This window comes from Pseudophryne corroboree, chromosome 6, assembly GCF_028390025.1.
Source record: "Pseudophryne corroboree isolate aPseCor3 chromosome 6, aPseCor3.hap2, whole genome shotgun sequence".
Lineage (NCBI taxonomy): Eukaryota > Metazoa > Chordata > Amphibia > Anura > Myobatrachidae > Pseudophryne > Pseudophryne corroboree.
The window spans coordinates 753,403,493-753,424,922 of record NC_086449.1 but is presented as its reverse complement, the minus strand read 5'-3'; the positions used below and the strand labels follow the sequence as shown (position 1 = coordinate 753,424,922).

The following is a 21,430-nucleotide window of genomic DNA, read 5'->3' as shown; positions in this document are numbered from 1 at the left end:
CGAGAGGCAAGCTGTGTATAGATGTGTACCCAGGTGAGGGGGGAGCCTTGAAAGGAGCATCCAGTTCAGCCAGCACAGGCCAGTGAGAACACCAGGTGCCTACACCATAGCCCATCCTCCAACCCAGTTCTGCCCCTTTGCTCTGACCGGAGACATGTTACAGGGGTGTCATAACTCTGCCCCAGCTCCACTGTGAAATGGTACCTCAGCAGTGACAGCATACAGTTGTGCCCAGTCTGCCGTTATTCCACCTAAGGAACACTGCACCTCCCAAATGCCCTACTCTGCACGGTCATAGACGCTATCATTATTATAGATCAGACGCTGAGCCACCACCGTACCCCAGCTGTGTACCCCCTTAAGCCCATACTTGACCCAGGTGAATTTTCATTGTGAATTGCACCCACTTATGCTTGAACTTCTCCAGATTGTGTATTGAGTCAGAGACCCCCTTTGCTGGCACCACAACGCCACCTAGCGACTTTTTAGTACTCCGTTTGAACTTTCCTAAATCAGCCATTCTAAAGTGATAGCGTAAGCACTGATGCACTGAAAAGTATTCATGTTGATGTTGTGGTATGTGTATTATACAGTTGATAAGTGTTGTGAGATAATGTGCCTTACCGACATGTGCCAGGTTTATTAACCAGCAACTCAAGTTACTAGAAACAGTGACCACCTTCTTGTAATAAATATTGTTACTGTGTCCCACCATAGTGATCTTTGTGTACTTTGGGGGTGTTGTCCGTACTGGGGTATCTCCGTCCTTCTGCCCAAGTCCTATACAGGTGGTCTACGCAGACTCGGCAAGAGTCGCACCTGAGAACTGGTCGACCAGACAAGCCGCAACTGGATGGGCGTGAGACTCCAGGTACGCTGACACATTACATTTGGCATCCGCGAACAGGATACGAACAAGATATTGGATCCACGGGTTCCCGCCACTCCCACCTCAGCATCCGGCAGGAGGATGCTACCAGCGGGAGCTACTCTTTACTCCCCGGCCCGCAGTGGCTGCGTGTGATGTCACGCAGCCACTGCGGGCCACTCCCCGCACAGTCCAGCCACGCCTGCGTTGGCCGGACCGCGCCCACAAAACGGCGGCCAAACACCGCCGTTTCGCCCCCTCCCGTCCATTGACTGCCTCTGCCTGTCAATCAGAAAGAGGCAATCGTCCCACAGCGACGGGCGGCCATGCACCGGCGCACTGCGGCGCCGACGCATGCGTGGTTCTGACCCGATCGCTACGCTGCGAAGAACTGCAGCGTGTGATCGGGTCTGAATTACCCCTCCCATATTCGACTGCCAGACCATAGCGGAATTAAAGAGCCGCCTTTATGCAAGAAAACAAAGACCCGACGAATCACTGCGAGACTTCGCGCTGCTCCTACAAGAAGCCACAAAGGCTATACGGGCCCTGGATGAACGAAAGGTCGAAGGGATAGAATGTTAACAGACCTGTTTGTAGAAGGGGCGAGAGGAGAGACGATTCGCTCTCAATTGTGCATGGAGAGACGTCAGCAACCAGGGAGCTCCTTCTCCGAATTCAAAGAGACGGTGCTGCAGATCTTTGGAAAAAAACAGAGCAATAATGTCGAGAAAGACGCGTCTTCGGAGTGAAGTGAAGATGACAGCAACAGAGAAACCGCGCCGCTCAGAAAGCCAGACGGACTAGCCCAAGTGGCAGCAAGCACAAGCCCCACCGGGACCAGATCCTATTGAAACACTCAATCAGAAGCTGAGGAGGTGACAATCTCTCCCGAATGAGCCGAAGGTTGGAAGAGCTTGACAGGGATCAAGATAGGAATAGATGCCAAGAATGGCATTAAGAACGAGGTGGGCGGAGTCATCTTCGCTGGGACGTGGAAAGAGAATCTGGCCGAAGATCCACTGACCAGTTCGACTCTCAGGGGAGCCCGATATGCAGAGGGTGTCGACAGAGTGGCCATATCGAAAGGAACTGTCCTGCGACTACTTTAAACAAAGAACTCCCGAGGCAACGGACCGACCTTCGGGAGAGGAACCAGTAAGTGGTCCACTGCCCCAAGAATGGTCCAGGTACGTCGGAGAGTGTCTGCACCTGAAGATCTGGATCAACGGAATCGAAGTGCCAGCTCTGTTGGATACTGGGTCGCAAGTCTCAACCATTCGGATCACCGAGTTCCTTCAGCACTGAGACGAAACCGCCATTGTGTCTCCACCAACCACCTGGCTCCACCTGCTGGCCAGCAACAGGCAACCCATAACGTATCAGGGTTACTGGGAAGCGGACACGAAAATTGGAAATACGACATTACCCTGGCAAGGGTATGTCATCACCACTGCCTCTAACACTCACCTACCTCCCATCATCCTGGGCATGAATGTCTTGAAGAACTGCCCTGATGAGCTAGTGGAAGCCCTTTGGCAGGAAATGCAGATAGCAGCCCCGGTAGAGCGGAGGGCCTTACAACAGACAGTGCGCCTGTTGGAGAGGGAGAAGAAGTTCACCAACCATCGAGGGGAGGTTGGGAAGGCCAGAATTGCCGACCACTGGTCTATCCTCTTGAGGCCAAACTCCGAACATGTGGTTTGGTGTAGGGCGAGAATCGGTCCAGGAGGACGGTATTATGAAGCCTTGGTGGAACCCTGTGACTCAAAGGGCCAAGAACCCTTCGCAGTGGCGAGAACACTAGCAAAGGTGGAACACGGAAGAGTGCCAGTACACATATTGAACCTGCATCCCTATGCTATCAGATTACACAAGCGCTGCCTGGTGGCGAAAATAAGCTCAATTGACTTCCAAGACATTGTGGGCTAGGATGTGACCACAGCTGCCCAAGAGACAGTGACCGAGGGGCAGTAGACAACGGGTCAAGAACCCCCATGGTGGGCTGATATTCAGATCGGCGACGCAGATACCTCCAATGAACAGAAAGTGGGAGTATTACGAGTGGTGCGGCGGAATGCGGCAGCTTTTAGCCAATATCCTTCTGATTTCGGAAAAGACGACAAAGTGTACCATTATATTCCTACAGGGACGACCCCTCCTATCAAGGAGAGACACCGACTACTTCCCCCAGCCTTGTACCAGCCTGTGAGGAATATGATTGCGGAGATGAAAGACGCAGGAGTTATCAAGGAAAGTCACAGCCCATGGGCAGCCCCGCTAGTGATCGTTAAGAAGAAGGACAGCAGCCTTCGCTTCTGTGTTGATTACCGCAAGCTCAATGCGGCTACCGATAAGGGCGCCTACCCTCTTCCTCGGATCGAAGAGTTCTTGACGGCCCTGAAGACAGCCGCATACTTTTTGACCCTTGACCTCACCAGTGGATACTGGCAGATCCAGATGGCCCCCAAGGACATGGAAAAAACAGCCTTCACAACGCCAATGGGTCTGTTTGAATTCGAAAGGATGCCTTTCGGGCTTTGTAACGCGCCCGCCACGTTCCAATGCATAATGGAACACTGTCTTGGACAGCACAACTTCGAGATGGTACTGTTATACCTCGATGACGTAATAATCTTGTCGAAGAGTTACGAGGACCACTTGCAGCATCTAGAGGAAGTGTTCCAGCAACTGACAAAATGGTCTGAAACTTAAGCTGATGAAATGTCTCCTGCTCAAACCCAAGGACCAGTACCTAGGCCACGTTGTCAGCGCTGGGGGCGTGATGCCCGACCCTGAGAAGGTCCGAGTTGTTCGGGACTGGTCAGTGCCGAAGACTGTCAGGGATGTCCGAAACTACCTCGGGTTTGTGGGCTACTACAGACATTTCGTAGAGCACTTTGCCAAAGTGGCAGCACCGTTGCATGAATTGTTGAGAGGCCAGTCCGGCCGCGAGAGGAGGGGATTGTCGTCGGTGCAGTGGGGCGAAGAACAGCAACAGGCCTTCCACCAGTTAAAGACCTCCTTGACGGGAGCCCCACTATTGGCTTACCCCGATTACGAGCAGCCGTTTCAAGTCTACACAGACGCAAGCCATCATGGATTGGGAGCCGTATTGTCCCAAGTGCAGAATGGGCGCGAGAGAGTAATCGCATATGCCAGCAGGGGACTACACAAAACAGAACAGAATTGCGAGAATTACAACACTTTTAAGTTGGAGCTGCTCGCCCTAGTCTGGGCCGTCAAAGAAAAATGTAAACATCTGGTAATTATACCACAAGATTGGACACATCTGCATATCTAAAACTAAGGATCCTGTTGATATTGTGACCGGTCACAGGGACATTATTAATATTAATAGGTGTGGCTACACATATTAAATTGTCGGTGGTCAGAGACTGGCTATAGAGGCTCCATTTATTATGGTTTTACATTTGTGAGAGAATTTTTTTATATATATGTATGTTGAGTAACATTAAACGTATGTGATTCATTCTTATGAAAACACCTGTTTTTAGATTTATTCTTAGCGCTGTTTTTTCTTCTTTTTTATATATTGTAATTTCCAGTTTTATGAGAGATTGACTGTCTCTCACTTTAACAGCAGCTTAGAGAACCAGCACAGTCATAGCGCCAGAACCTGTATTAAGTAATTAATACAAATACATTATCTTTGCACCAGCTGAAGACCGCGCCCGTTGGCTGACATTGTTACCCGAACTCATCTACCTCTACAATAATGCTGAACATTCTTCCACCGGTTTCACGCCATACTACCTTATGTTCTGCCGACAAGGTAAATTGCCTCAAGACCTGGAGCGTACCCCCGCACTAACTTCTCCGGCCACTCCACAAACCGACTGGGTCCGTGAGCATCAATGGAGAATTGAAGTAGCCCGAGGACTGGTGGAAATGTGGATGGGAACCGTCCGAAACTGCCAAGAAAAGAATTACAATGCAACTATCCGGCCTACGACTCTAAATGTGGGTGACCTTGTTTGGAAGAAACGGAACCATCGCACCAGTAAGTTGGATACCATGTGGGATAACGCACCCTATGTCGTTGTCAGTGTCCTGGGGGGAGAACGGTTCACCTATGAGATCCGCCGAGGTCAAGATGGTCCTGTCATTGTTGTGTCCAGAGAGCAACTCAAGCCTTGCACCTCCGAAGTACCACCAGAAACAGCAGACTCACCTGTGGCAGAAGGGCGTACCCTTACTTGACCCCATCGAGCTCTTACTCTTTATGTGCATTCCACCCGCATCGAGCTTAGCGCCTCATGACACCCTAGATCCCATGGTTAATGAGCCCTTAGAGCAGAGGTTCTCAAACTCGGTCCTCGGGGGCCCACACAGTGCATGTTTTGCAGGTCTCCTCACAGAATCGCAAGTGAAATAATTAGCTCCACCTGTGGACCTTTTAAAATGTGTCAGTGAGTAATTAATACACCTGTGCACCTGCTGGGTTACCTGCAAAACATGCACTGTGTGGGCTCCCAAGGACAGAGTTTGAGAACCTCTGCCTTAGAGGGTCAGAGTTGGCCCACTCCAGCCACTACCCATAGTAAGCACAGAATCCCCACTGTGGAAATTCGAAGGTCGGGACATAGCACAAAGGGCGTCCCGCCCTCCAGATATAGGGAATAAGCTAATACTTGACCTGTAAATACGTTTATATTCAGAAATGTCTATACATGTTGGTACCCAATTTGGTTACGTTCACCTGTTTACTACTGCTTGCATCTTGAAAGACTGTGGCATTGACTTTGGACATGTTGCCTAATGCGTGAGGACATGCACTCTTCCAGAGGGGGAGTATATGATGCCCCAGTCCATGTCCCCCCAACCTTTACTGGCAACCAGAACTGCAGGGGTTAATTGCCCGACTGGTTGCTAAGCAACACAGACTAGTAAGGAGGAGAGGAGGCGAGCCTTAGGACCCAGGAGAGGGAGAAGAACAGGGCCCTGCGAGCGCGGAGAACAGGAGGCGAAGTTGGCACCTAAAAAGCAGCGGGGACGGAGAGAGGAAGAGAGCAGCGGGACTGTGCTGCTGATCACCGGGGAGAGCCGCCTGTGGGAGACAGAGCTCAGCGCCGCTGACCGCCGCACTGACAGTGAGAGGGGAGAGCCGCCTGCAGGAGACGGAACCCAGCGCCACTTACCGCAGCACTGACAGTGGTAGGAGAGAGCCGGGGAGTGTGTCACACCGTTGCAGCGACCAGGAGAGCCGCGGGCCAGAGGGAGAGCTGACAGTGCTGCCACTGACACAGGGAGGTGAAATGGAAAGCCGCGGCCGGGACACAAGAGGCAAGCTGTGTATAGATGTGTACCCAGGTGAGGGGGATGCCATGAAAGGAGCATCCAGTTCAGCCAGCACAGGCCAGTGAGAACACTGGTAGCCACCAGGTGCCTACATCATAGCCCATCCTCCAACCCAGTTCTGCCCCTTTGCTCTGACTGGAGACATGTTACAGCGGTGTCATAACTCTGCCCCAGCTCCACTGTGAAATGGTACCTCAGCAGTGACAGCATACAGTTGTGCCCAGTCTGCCATTATTCCACCTAAGGAACACTGCACCTCCCAAATGCCCTACTCTGCACGGTCATAGACGCTATCATTATTATAGATCAGACGCTGAGCCACCACCGTACCCCAGCCGTGTACCCCCTTAAGCCCATACTTGACCCAGGTGACTTTTCATTGTGAATTGCACCCACTTATGCTTGAACTTCTCCGGATTGTGTATTGAGTCAGAGACCCCCTTTGCTGGCACCACAACACCACCTAGCGACTCTTTAGTACACTGTTTGAACTTTCCTAACTCAGCCATTCTAAAGTGATAGCGTAAGCACTGATGCGCTGAAAAGTATTCATGTTGATGTTGTGGTATGTGTATTATGCAGTTGATAAGTCTTGTGAGATAATGTGCCTTACCGAAATGTGCCAGGTTTATTAACCAGCAACTCAAGTTACTAGAAACGGCGACCACCTTCTTGTAATAAATCTTGTTACCGTGTCCCACCGTAGTGATCTTTGTGTACTTTGGGGGTGTTGTCTGTACTGGGGTATCTCCGTCCTTCTGCCAAAATCCTATACAGGTGTTCTATGCAGACTCGGCAAGAGCCGCACCTGAAAACTAGTCGACTAGACAAGCCACAACTGGATGGGCGGGAGACTCCAGGTACACTGACACATTACACCATTTTTTATAATGTCCTAAAGAGTTCTGTGCTCTAATATTATAGATACACCCCTGATGAAGTCTATCTGACCAAACACGTTGGGTATTCTATTATGCTTTGATGTAACCTCCAACCTGTATCATTGGAAGGAGGATCTCATGGAAGAAGCAGTCTGTGCATCTATGAGAAATCAAACCTCCATGTTGTTACGTTCCTGGTGCTCAGAACAGGAGAGATGTTGCGTAGTGAGTCCAGAGCACCAGGACGTGACGCTGAAATAAGGTGTGGTCAGAGCCGGATTAAGAGGGGGGTCCCGGGGATAAGTACCCCGGGCCCCCTTGTTTAAAAGGGCCCCCCGCCGCAGATCGGATCTCTGTTCCGATCTGCGGTACTGCGCTGCGCTCCCGGGAGCCACACGCAGCGGCAGGGCAGCTCTGGCTCCCGGCTCCACTGCACTGGAAAGGCTGGCGCCGCGGCCGCCGCACGCAGGGAGTGAATGCCTGTAAACGGAAGGACAGCTGAGCGACGGCTCAGCTGTCCAATAAGCTGAGGAGCAGCAGCCTGCGGCTCAGTCATTGGCTGGGCGCGCAGGCTGCAGGGAGGGAGGGAGGAGGGCACCCAGTCTCAGCCAGCACCTCTCCTAGGCTATGTGCTGAAACACACGCGCCGGGCTGGGCATCTTGCCAGCAGCAAAGCACATAAAAACGTAAGGCTGGCTGCATTATGTACTGGGTTTATATATATATATATATATATATATATGTGTGTCTATGTATGTGTATTATATATGTACAGTCTATGTGTATATATATATATATTTTTTTTTTCTTATATATACAGTATCTGTGTGTGTGTGTGTATATATATATATATATATATATATATATATAATTATATATACACACACACACTCACTCTGTATGTGTGTACAATATGTAAGGCATATGTGTGTGTGTGTGTGTGTGTGTGTGTATATATATATATACATATACACACACACACACACACACACCGTATATTATAATTTAAAATTTACACCTTATGGCCCCCCTGTCTTAAGTACCCCGGGCCCCCCAATGCCTTAATCCAGCTCTGGGTGTGGTATGGAAATAGCCCCTAGCACCCTACCTCCATTGTCTCACCCGTGTGGTCAGTTCACGCCTGCTGACTATGTTTTCTTGGGCCCACGGCAGCCGCGTTTGAAGGGCGGATTAGGTCTGCCCAACTCCGATGCCCCCAGGTCTTAGAGTGAGACAAGGCGTGAACCGAGACAGGATAATAACAAGGGGACCTCTAACTAAAGCAAACATAAGGCTAGGGGCTACTAACTACTCTAAAACTAAATATATGTGCGGCACGCCGCCAAAGGAAAAGAACAACAAAAGATACCACTGTCCACACCCCACACGGCACCGTCGTGTACCGGGGAGGACAGTGAAAAGCGGAAACCTCCGCAAAAAACACCAGTACAAAACTAACGCTAGGAAGCCGCTACTCACGGAACCGGGAGAGAACCCCAATCAACAAGAACCCCCAGATGACAGCAACAGGTTCACTTGGACTGGAAGGATTCCCAGGACCGGCTTCAGAACTCCAGGACTCAGGAGCATGGGGAGCAGGATCGACCAGATACAGCAGACCAGGAACAAACTTTGCAAGGCAGGAACAGCGTACAGGAAGCTATCACCGGCGAGGCTGCAGTGTGCTGGCTCCCATAAAAAGGCCCTGCTGGCCAATGACAGGAGGGCCCGCAAGACCAGCCCCCAGACACTAATTAATAGTTGTCGTGCAGCTGCCCTGCTGCACGAACAACTAATCAATCTTATCTGGCAACGGGGAACGCGGTCCGCTAATGGCATCCCCGTTGCCATGGACCCGGCGGCTGAGGATGCCCGGCGTCCTGGCGTTGCCAGGCACCCGGCGGCTACAGTACGCACGGCGTCCTGGCGTTGCTAGGCGCAGGGCGGGCAGCGAGGGAGGTGCAGCGGCCGTGAGCGTCGCCCGGAAGCAGACTAAGCTGCGCCGCGGACCGCGGCACCTAACAGTACCCCCCCCTTGAGGAGGGGTTAAAGAACCCCTAAAGCCGGGTTTCTGAGGAAATTCCTGAAAGAATAATTTCTTAAGTTTAGGGGCATGTAGATCCCTATCCAGGACCCAAGACCTTTCCTCCGGGCCATAGTCTTTCCAGTGAACTAAAAAATACAGCCGGCCTCGAGAAACTTTGGAATCTAAAACCTTCTCCACCAAAAACTCTTGTTGCCCCAGAACATCCACCGGAGGTCTACCCTGAGAAGTTTTCCGAGGGAATCTCCTGGAAGAAATATATTGCTTCAGAAGGGAACAATGAAAAGTATTGCCAATTTTGAGTGATTTAGGCAAGCGTAGCCGAAAAGCAACTGGATTGACCTTCTTTACGATAAGGAACGGTCCAATAAATTTGGGTCCCAATCCGAGGGTTGTCGGAGCTTGATGTTGCGGGTTGACAACCACACCTTATTTCCCACCTTAAAAGTGCATGGGCGTCGGAACTTATCTGAAAAAATCTTTCCTCGGAAGGCAGCCTTCTTAAGGGCAAGGTGCACCTTTTTCCAAATCATTCTGAGACGGGAAGTTAAGGTCAACGAAGAGACTGGAAAATGAGGGTAAAAAGTATTGGCTCTAGGATGAAAGCCCAGGACCGAAAAGAATGGAGACTCCTTGGTGGAAGAATGACAAGAGTTATTATAGGCAAACTCGGCCAAAGGAAGAAATTCAGACCAATCATTCTGAAGTTTGGCCGAGTATAGTCGTAAATACTGTTTTAATGACTGATTAACACGTTCAGTTTGTCCGTTAGACTGTGGATGGTACCCAGATGTTAAAGAGAGTTTCATATTTAAAGAGGCACAAAAAAACGTTTCCAGAAACGGGCAATGAATTGTGGTCCCCGATCAGAGACAATATCCATGGGTAAACCATGGAGCCTAAAGACATGGCGGAGAAACAAAACAGCCAACCCTTGAGCGGAGGTTAATCGGGGAAGAGCAATGAAGTGGGCCATCTTACTAAAACGGTCTACTACCACCCAAATGACTCGGAACCCAGCTGAAAGCGGAAGGTCCACCACGAAATCCATGGATATATGTAACCATGGCCTGAGAGGAATGGCTAGAGGCATGAGTTGCCCGACCGGCAACGATCGAGATACCTTGTACTGAGCACAAACCTGACAGGAACGGACAAATTCCCTCACATCTTTAGAAAGATTAGGCCACCACACTGAGCGAGAGATTAATTCCAAGGTCTTAGAGATACCCGGATGACCAGAAACCTTATTATCATGAAACTCAGCTAGAACAGTGCCTCTCAGAAATTCAGGGACGAAGAGACGATCTGCAGGAGTGACACTGGGAGCCTGCTGCTGAAGCTGGACTAGCTGTGTAAATAAATCCTGAGTGAGGCCAGCCCGGATGACAGACGATGGGACTATGGGGGTAGTAGCTGAGTGGTTATTGTGAACCGGAAGAACACAACGTGAAAGGGCATCAGCTTTCGTATTCTTGGAACCGGGCCTGAAGGTGATGATAAACCTGAAACGAGTAAAAAACAGCGCCCAACATGCCTGTCGAGCATTAAGCCGTTTAGCTGACTCAATATACTGCAGGTTCTTGTGGTCAGTGAACACAGTAATGGTATGCTTTGCTCCTTCCAACCAGTGCCTCCACTCCTCGAAAAGCCCATTTAATTGCCAACAATTCTCGATTACCAACATCATAGTTGGATTCTGCGGAGGAGAATTTTCTAGACATGAAGGCACATGGGTGTAATTCCCGAGACTCCGGGTCTTCCTGAGAAAGGATAGCCCCCACTCCAACCTCTGAGGCATCTACCTCGACAATAAAGGGGAGATCCGGGTTAGGGTGTCTAAGTACTGGAGCTGAGACAAAGGCCTGTTTCAAGGCCAGAAAGGCAGACTTGGCTTTAGGCGACCAATTGGAAGGGTCCGCTCCTTTTTTAATCAATGCCACAATAGGAGCAACCAAATCTGAGAAGGTATGAATAAAACGCCTATAATAATTTGCAAACCCTAAAAAGCGCTGGATTGCTTTTAAGTTCGTGGGTTGTGCCCAATTTAGGATTGCCTGGAGTTTTTTTGGTTCCATAAAAAACCCCTTTGGAGAAATAATATACCCCAGGAAGGACACTTCTGTGATGTGGAAATCACATTTCTCCAGTTTGGTGTACAAATGATTTTCCCGTAACCTCTGAAGGACCAGTCGCACATGGGTAATATGTTGTTCAAAGGACTCAGAGTAAATCAAAATGTCGTCTAAATAAACGACTACGAACTTTCCTAGAAAGTCGCGAAGGACGTCGTTGATAAGATCTTGAAATACAGCAGGAGCATTAGACAGCCCAAACGGCATCACCAGGTATTCATAATGTCCCGACTGTGTGCTGAAAGCCGTCTTCCACTCATCCCCAGATTTTATTCGGATGAGATTGTAAGCCCCTCTAAGATCAATTTTGGAGAAGATAACGGCAGTACGGAGCTGATCAAATAGTACCGAAATCAGTGGCAAGGGGTAGCTGTTTTTAACAGAGATCTTATTCAGAGCCCGATAATCAATACATGGTCTGAGCGACCCGTCTTTCTTCTCAACAAAAAAGAACCCTGCACTCAATGGAGATCTTGAGGGCCTAATGAAGCCCTTCTTCAGACTCTCCTGTACATACTCATCCATTGCCGTAGTTTCCGGCCCAGACAGGGCATAGAGTTTCCCTTTAGGCAAAGAGGCACCGGGAACTAAGTCAGTGGCGCAGTCATAGGACCGATGAGGGGGCAGAATATCCGCATTACCCTTGGAGAAAACATCGGCAAAGTCCTGATATTCCAAAGAAATAAGATCTGGGGTGACTGCCGCAACCCGGACTGGACGGGAAATACATTCCTTAACACAAAAGGGACCCCATCGGGAAATCTCCCCAGACCGCCAATCTTTGGTGGGATTATGAAAGGCAAGCCAGGGGTGACCCAAAACTATGGGGACTGCCGGACAATGGGTAAGGTAAAACTCGATTTTCTCTGAATGTAGGGCCCCCACTGTCAGTTGTACTGGAGGTGTGCGGTGAGTGATTACCCCATTAGAAAGCGGACCACCATCCAAGCCGTGCATGGTGATACGTTTATCCAAAGATATCTGTGGAACGCCCAATGCCTGAGTCCAACCAAGAGCCATGAAATTTCCCGCAGCTCCACTGTCGACAAAGGCCGACACCAACGAACTGAGACTACCAAAGGAAATTTTTACAGGAACTAATAAGGAATCATTAGAGGAGATTAATTGAAGACCCAAGTGAATCCCCTCACAATTCACTTGGTCAGAGCATTTCCCTGCTTATTCGGGCAATTGCGTGCGACATGTCCCTTGCCACCACAATACAAGCAGAGACCAGAATTTAGCCTTCTGGTTCTTTCCTCTGGGGACAGCCGGGAGAGACCCATTTGCATGGGCTCCTCAACGTCCTCAGGGAAAGTATACACACATGGACTAGGCCTGAAACTAGCTCCTCTTTCAGCCCTCCGCTCCCGGAGACGACAATCAATTTTAATGGCAAGCTCCATGAGTTTGTCTAAAGTCTCTGGAGCGGGGTACTGAAGGAGACTGTCTTTAATAACTTCAGACAAACCGAGGCGAAACTGACTGTGCAGGGCCGGGTCATTCCAGCCACAGTCGTTCGACCAACGGCGAAACTCGGTACAATACGCTTCTGCTGGATTTTTCCCTTGCTTTAGTGCATGCAGGTGACTCTCAGCCGATGCTTCTCTATCAGGGTCATCATACAAAAGGCCTAAGGACTTAAAAAAGGCATCTACCGATAGCAAGGCTGCGTCATCGGCTTTTAACCCAAAAGCCCAGGTTTGCGGGTCGCCTTGAAGCAAAGACATCACAATCCCGACCCGTTGAGACTCAGTACCAGAGGATCGGGGCCTTAACCGAAAATAAAGTTTACAAGCTTCCTTAAAATTAAAAAAATCCTTTCGGTTACCCGAAAAACGGTCAGGAAGATGCATCTTTGGTTCTGGAATCATACTCGGGGAGGCTCGCAAAAGATCTTCCTGCGATCTCACCCGAAGAGTAAGATCCTGAACCATCTGAGTTAGTTCCTGAATCTGGTTGGCCAAAAGCTGGCTGGGATTCGGTTCTAATACTGCCGGATTCATGAGGCCGAATTTCAAGGCCCACCAAATACAAATAACTCTTTATTCTTTTTTGACCGGTGATAATGTTACGTTCCTGGTGCTCAGAACAGGAGAGATGTTGCGTAGTGAGTCCAGAGCTCCAGGACGTGACGCTGAAATAAGGTGTGGTATGGAAATAGCCCCTAGCACCCTACCTCCATTGTCTCACCCGTGTGGTCAGTTCACACCTGCGTGACTATGGTTTCTTGGGCCCACGGCAGCCGCGTTTGAAGGGCGGATTAGGTCTGCCCAACTCCGATGCCTCCAGGTCTTAGAGTGAGACAAGGCATGAACCGAGACAGGATAATAACAAGGGGACCTCTAACTAAAGCAAACAGAAGGCTAGGGGCTACTAACTACCCTAAAACTAAATATATGTGCGGCACGCCGCCAAAGGAAAAGAACAACAAAAGATACCACTGTCCACACTCCACACGGCACCGTTGTGTACCGGGGAGGACAGTGTAAAGCGGAAACCTCCGCAAAAAACACCAGTACAAAACTAACGCTAGGATTAAGCGGCCTAGGCCGCAACACGCGGCAGAAGCCGCTACTCACGGAACCGGGAGAGAACCCCAATCAACAAGAACCCCCAGATGACAGCAACAGGTTCACTTGGACTGGAAGGATTCCCAGGACCGGCTTCAGAACTCCAGGACTCAGGAGCACGGAGAGCAGGATCGACCAGATACAGCAGACCAGGAACAAACTTTGCAAGGCAGGTACAGCGTACAGGAAGCTATCACCGGCGAGGCTGCAGTGTGCTGGCACCCATAAAAAGGCCCTGCTGGCCAATGACAGGAGGGCCCGCAAGACCAGCCCCCAGACACTAATTAATAGTTGTCGCGCAGCTGCCCTGCTGCACGAACAACTAATCAATCTTATCTGGCAACGGGGAACGCGGTCCGCCAATGGCGTCCCCGTTGCCATGGACCCGGCGGCTGAGGACGCCCGGCGTCCTAGCGTTGCCAGGGACCCGGCGGCTACAGTACGCACGGCGTCCTGGCGTTGCTAGGTGCCGGGCGGGCAGCGAGGGAGGTGCGGCGGCCGTGAGCGTCGCCCGGAAACAGACCGAGCGGCGCCGTGGACCGCGGCACCTAACACATGTTATGTGAGGAGGCTGTCATCTGTTAATGCATCTAAGGATATAAGGACATAATTGATATTTTAGCAATGTTTTAATAAAAAAATCTGTATATTGGAACTCTCTGTGTATTTTATGCTCTCTGTAAGACATATTGAAAGAGATACTAACATAAGAGGGGTCAGGAGAATACCTCCCCTAGGCCGCCAATTTCACAATTGTTGTGTTTGATATATATATATATGTCAACTGCTGAACATTACACTAGGAGTAGCACCTCACCTGCCAAGAGTATGAACTTCGTGTACACACATGCATAAACTATATGTACTGTAAAAGTACTTATATCAAAAATAATAATACAGGAGCTTGCTGTATATTGACTATTATTAGTGAAAATCTCAGCCATGATGATAGTCTAATCAGGATAATTATGAAAATAATATGTTAATGCTGTCACAACAAATGGCAATATCTAAATTTACTTGAGTGGAAATAGTTTCCAGCAAATCACTGGCCCGCATATAATAGGCTGTGATTTGCTGGTTCCGTCATGATTTCTGTGAAAAAGTCACTAGATTTAAGGCAGTAATTAATTTTAAAGTAAAACCAAGTTGCTTTCAAAATAATTGTTGCTTTATAAATTATAACCAGCAGCTATCTTGCCTAAATCTGTCCGGGACATCGTTACGTCACAACAAGTGGGAGTGACTTCAAAGATCAGGAAGGAGCCAATCACCTGTGTGTCCTAAAAATGCTCCGGGTGGCTCCAAATGGTGGCAGGGCTGTTGAGAGCTGAATGGGGCTCGGGTCCTGGCGTTGTATGGCCAAATACGGGAGGCATAGTCATGCCCCTCTATAAAATAAAAATTCCATGCACTGCGCCATGAAGCGCCAGACAATATGAATGAAACCAATAACGTTGAAGGAAATGCTGTATAGATATTTCTGTAGCTCGATACGATAGAAGCTTTGTAGACTCTGTAGTGTGTTTCTGGTTTGGATGTGAATTTTTGGATTCTGTAGCAGCAATTCTTACCTTTGTTATCCAGCTAGAGGTGTCATCTTTATCTAATGAGACTCCTATAGGAGACAGGCCCTGACCTGCCTATGTTACATCACCCCATTACTGTCTGACAGGTAGATCTAGACTCCAGCTGTCAGTGACCCCACTGCAGGTCCAGTATTACTTATGTCTGTTGCTAAAGATTGATATATTATAACTGACATCAAAATAAAGACCAAAAATGAGATAATCAGGAGAAGGAAAACAGGGGGCATGTGTGAGTTATTACATTTGTGTTATCCTAAGCCAGGGGTTAGCCGTGATCTCATACTGAAGAGTGATGTCAGCTCATTTGCATGCTCCAGATCTCTCAGGTCATGTCTCTGCTATAAAACATTGCAGTCATGTTTGTATATTTATTCCTGGATACCGAAATACTGTAAATCAGATTTTACAAATAGTCAAGGTTCAGCTTGCTCCAGTACATATTTCCACTTGGTTACTTTAGTGCAGTGACGTGCGGTACTGTGTATGGTATGTAAAGCAGTCATCAATAGCTGTATCTTATATTGCTTCCAAATCCTTCATGTGTTTTGTGTTTACATTTATATGATCCACAGAACCTGCAATTGGATAAGGAACAGTTCACCAAAATGTAAGTATTTCATTATTACCAGTTATTTATATAGTGCACACATATTCCGCAGTGCTTTACAGAGAATATTAGCCCATTCACATCAGTCCCTGTCCCAGTGGAATTTACAATCTATATTCTCAACCATACATCACACACACTAGGGTTAATTTTTGTCTGGAGCCAATTAACCTACCATTATATTTTTGGTTTGTGGGAGGAAACCTGAGTACCCAGAGGAAACCCACGCAAGTACAGGGAGAATATACAAACTCCACACAGTTAGGACCGTGGTGGGAATCGAACCCACAACCTCAGTGCTGTGAGGCAGTAATGCTAACCATTACACCATCCGTACTGCCACTTCCGTACTTTCATGGAAAGTGATATGATGCAGTGGCAGTCTGTGGCTGGCATGCAGAGTCTGATTGTGCTCTGGAGGATAGCCTAGCAATGATTGCTGCAGAACATGGTCTGGGTGTAGTAAGCATTTTTTTGTAAGCAGGAGCCTTGTGGTGAGGCATGGCCAAATGGTTATGCATGCCTGTTTAATGCTGGTGGGGTGCAGCTAACGGTATCCGGATAAGTCGACAGTCAATAGGTCGACCACTAATTGTCGGCATGCAGTTAGTTGCGACATGGACAAAAGGTCAACAGTGCTTATGGTCCACATGTACAAAAAGTAGACAGGTGCAAATGGTTGACACACATATGGTCGACACAGCTTTTTGGGTTTATTTCATTTTTTTCAACTTCTTCATACTTTACCATCCACATGGACTACTATTGGGAATATGAACCTTGCCCGAAGCCGCTCGCCATGCAAGGGAACGTGGTACACTAATTGGGGTTCCGTGTGCTGTGATTGTGAAAACGACACCCCAAAAAATGGTGTGTCGACCATTTGTCATGTCAACCTTTTCCAGTGTCGATCGGTTGTCCCTGTCGACCTTTTCCAGTGTTGACCTTTTGTCTTTGTCCTTCACACGTTGACCTTTTTATCAAGTTGACATTTGCCATGTTGACCAGTAACTGTCGGCATAACAACTGTCGGCCTAATTAGGGTTGACCCTGTGATCCATTCCCGCAGCTAACTGAGGTCGGGCTAGACATATGTTAGTCCGGAATCAAGGCAATCAGAGTCTGGTGAGCTAATTAGATTTAAGGTAGTCAAATCTGCATGTCGTGCTGGGGTCCCAGATGGTCTTGCTGATGGGTCATCCTTTCCTGGTAAGAGAGCCTGGTGATGGTCCATCCAAAGTGAAGGTCCCAATGGGATGATTGGTTGATTAAAGGTTTTCCATTGGCTGAATGATAACAAATGGAATTTACAAATCCCAAATTTGTCGGGATACCGACGTCGGAATCCTGATAGTCGGCATCCTGACCTATGTAAGTATAGCGCCAGTATTAGGTTTAGGGCTGGGGGGGAAGAGTAGACATCCCCCACGGAAGTTAGGCGCAAGGGGGGGGGGGGGGGTTAGGGTTAGTCTGTGGGGAGGGGGTTAGGGTTAGGCACCCACTGTGGGGGGGGGCGTAGGTTTAGGCTGTGGGGTGTTGGGCGTAAGGTTTAGGCCCCACTGCAGGGAGGTTAGGATTAGGCACTATAGAAGGGCAGGGGGGTTAGGGTTAGGTTGTGTAAAGGGAGGGTTAGGAGGTATGGGAGAGAGAAGAACACTTTTCAGCATTTCACCCTTCGGTATCTTGGCATCAGCTTCTGATCGCCGGGATCCGAGGCTCCGGGATATCATAGCGAACCCAGTCAAACAGTGAACAAACACAAAAAAATCCACACCACTGTTATCCTCTTAGCTCCACCGGAAGTCAATGTCCAGTCAGCCATTTTGTGGACTAAACAGTATTCCTGAAAATGCAGACTTTCAATATGCATGAAACCAATATCTTTCTAACCAATATCTCTTAGCACTGTATTCTGAGGACTACATAGGTTTAATTGTCAGCAGTATTTACACATTCCACAAAATGGCTCAGTGATAGTTCCTAGTAAGGTGATTGGCCACTTTCTTATTAATATTGGTTCAGCACTAAAATGGCTGCTATGTGCAGGCCAGATGTGCTGCTTAATCTATTTTTCTGAGCATTTCATTATATTCGCTCCAATTATCCCTTACAGCTTTGGCAGGGCAACAAGTGATGAACAGACTGCAATGCTTCTAGGAAAAGGGTTGCTACTGCAAGTGCCGAAATGCTGGAAAAACTCTCCGCAAGCTACGAATGTATACAAAATATACTTGTTTTATGTGTGTTGAATAAAGAACAATTAGATCTTATTCATAAGTTTCTCATTTGAGATGCTGCGTCTGCAGTCTCACCCATAAAGGCTCTACAGCATAACGCGCTAAACCATCTTAAATATGTCTTCCTGATTTGAAACATAGCACTGAAAAATATGTGTCTTTAAATATGTCACTGCCGTCCGCCGGTTCTCTTTGGTGCCGAATGTGATTACACAATTCAAGCAAGATTATGATCCTGTAAGGGTCTTGAAATATAAATATATCATAAACCTTTGAGAAATTCTGTCCTAAAAGCTTTCCTCTGTCTGAGCCGCAGTAAAGCACAATACAGCTGCTCCATAATGGCTTTTCAACCAGAGTCGGTAACATAAATACAACTTTTAAGCCTTTACAAGGAGCAGGTTAACCCTTGGTGGCTGTCCTGCCTTTCATTGCAGAGCAGCAAAAGTAAATTGTCATTAGTCAATAAAACAGGTCTAATGTTTATTTCTGACAAAGCGATTCAGGGAAAAGTGATGCAGCATTTTATAAACCAATATTTCTAATACAAAATGATACCAATATGGGCATATAAGTGACAAATGATTTTTTTTATCCCTGCTATCATTGATTATTCCTCTATAATGATGGTGGCTATGCTTCAGTCTTCAGCGCAGCTGTGCATTGTGGGTGATGTCAAAGCTGGATTTACCTCATGGGGCCCTAGGTAAGATACTGGCTTGGGGCCCCTTCAACAATCCATAGCAATGTGGGCATAATTCAGAGTTGATCGCAGCTGCAAATTTGTAAGCAGTTGGGCAAAACTATGTGCAGTGCAGGGGAGGCAGATATAACGTGCAGAAAGAGTTAGATTTGGGTGGGTTATTTTGTTTCTGTGCAGGGTAAATACTGGCTGCTTTATTTTTACACTGCAAATTAGATTGCAGATTGAACACACCACACCCAAATCTAACTCTCTCTGCACATGTTATATCTGCCTCCCCTGCAGTGCACATGGTTTTGCCCACTTGCCATCAAAAATCCTGCTGCGATCAACTTGGAATTACCCCCTATGTGCAGTGCAGGGGAGGGGGGGGGGGGGGGGGGGGGGCAGATATAACATGTGCAGAGAGAGTTAGATTTGGGTGGGGTGTGTTGAAACTGAAATCTAAATTGCAGTGTAAAAATAAAGCAGCCAGTATTTACCCTGCACAGACACAAAATAACCCACCCAAATCTAACTCTCTCTGCAAATGTTATATCTGCCCCGCCTGCAGTTCACATGGTTTTGCCCAACTGCTAAAAAATTTGCTGCTGCGATCAACTCTGAAACGGCTCCCGTTTACTCTCTATGTACGGGCAGCGCTTGGAGATCATGTGATCTCTAAAGCCGCCGCGTCACCGCTGACGTCAGCAACCCGGCAATATGCCGGGCTGCTGACTGCGGTATGAAAGGTGCCTAACCCGGGAATGTCCCTGCATGATCCCGAGACCGTATTCCCGAGCAAGTCCCGCAGTTTTTGGTATGAAAGTGGTATTACACAGCAGTTGAAAACTGTATATTCTGCCTGGGCCTAGACCTGAATCTACACAAATATATTTAGATCTGTAAATCCAGGAGGGATAGCATCCCTACCCTAATCCTGACCCTAACTCATAACCAACCCGAAACCTCACCCTAACCATAACCCCTAACCTTAATGCACTAACCCTGAACCCAATCTGCTAAACCCTACACAACCCTAATACCCTATTCCTAACCCAAACCTCTAAACTAACCCTATACCCTAACCACCACACCAACCCTAATACCCTAACCACTACACCAACCCTAATAACCTATCCCTAATACCCTAACCCATACCTCTAAATTAACACTAATACCCCAACCCTAAGTTTTTCCTTAGTACTATACTTTCCAGACCGGTGATCAGCGAGTATCTTCTCCGGTTAGCTGGTCGCCGGGCTCTTGCTCATATGCTGGAAAGTGAGAAGGCGGTTTACACAGCACAGCACAGCTGACCAGATCACAGAGCAGGAGCCCGGCGACCAGCTGACCGGAGGAGAGAGCTCACCGATCTCCGGACCCCTGGATGCACGAAACTATTTGAATTTTGTTTGTTTTTTAACTATTTCTTTTTAAACAGTGGTCAGCTTGTAGTTTATTTAGAAAGGTTGGGTATGATATGCTGGCGGCTGGGATCCTGGTGGTCAGCATACCGACGCCCGGATCCTGGCTTCCAGAATGCCAGCAGGGGGGCAAGTGCAACGAAGCCCCTTGCGGGCTTGCTGTGCTTGCCACACTGCATGCTAGGTTCTATTCCCACTCTATTGGTGTCATGGACACCCACAAATGGGAATAGCCCCTGTTTGCTGAGATGCCGGCTGTCCGCATTGTCAGTGGTCGGGATTCTGGCGTCGGTATCCCGACTGGCGGCAATGTAACCGCATCCTATTTACAAAGCTGATCACAGGGGCTAGCTCCCGGCTCTGCTGTGCCTGTTAGAGGAGAGCGGGAGTCGGGGAAGGAGGGGGGGGGGGGGGACCCTGCTTAAGGCCATCAACAGATAGCACTGTTATGGCAGAGTTACCTCCGCCACCCTGAATTTTTACACAATTCCCCTTAAATTCAGGAAGATTGTATTTTCCATTACAAGAATGGTAAATGCGATCTGATTACTTAAAATATACAAATGAAAGGCCTTGGAATAGTTTTTCACGAAAACTGCTCCAAAAGTCTTTTACTACATTTCAGATGAACTAAACTAATGTGAAACATTCAGTGATGGACTGGGGCATGAAGCGCCCACCGGGGAAAGCTGTTGTAGGGGCCCATGCTTAAAGGTGTGGCCAGGCTCCAATGGGGCGTGGCCAGCCACCACAGAGGTTTGGCTAACTGTTACAGAGTACATGTTCTGTTCCCCTTGGTAAATATATAATAAACCATATTCTTGTGAAGTATAATGTAACATAAGTATAATGCATAATTCAAGTGCACTAGGATAGAGTCTGGAACCTGATCCCAAGAGGAGGAGGAGGGCCCACAGGCAGTGTGGCCCACCGGTGGTTTCCCCTGTTCCCCTGTGGGCCAGTCTGACCCTGGAAACATTATTTTAGTACAAACAATTTTGATAAATACAGTATGCCCGTAAATAGTTTTGTCTTAGGCGTGCAAAGACCTACAGCACTGCTGCT

The 21,430-nt window shown here is 48.3% G+C and overlaps 1 long non-coding RNA gene across 2 annotated transcripts in view; it reads left to right on the top strand.

Annotated features, from left to right (window-relative positions):
- The window catches only part of LOC134935663 (uncharacterized), a 70,492-nt gene extending 52,224 nt beyond the window's left edge, over positions 1-18,268 (top strand). For both annotated transcript variants that reach the window (XR_010180323.1, XR_010180322.1), the window contains exons 2-3: positions 15,985-16,019; positions 18,133-18,268. This is a non-coding gene — a long non-coding RNA (uncharacterized LOC134935663). The remainder of the gene's footprint in view (positions 1-15,984; positions 16,020-18,132) is intronic.
- Positions 18,269-21,430: the final 3,162 nt, after the last annotated feature.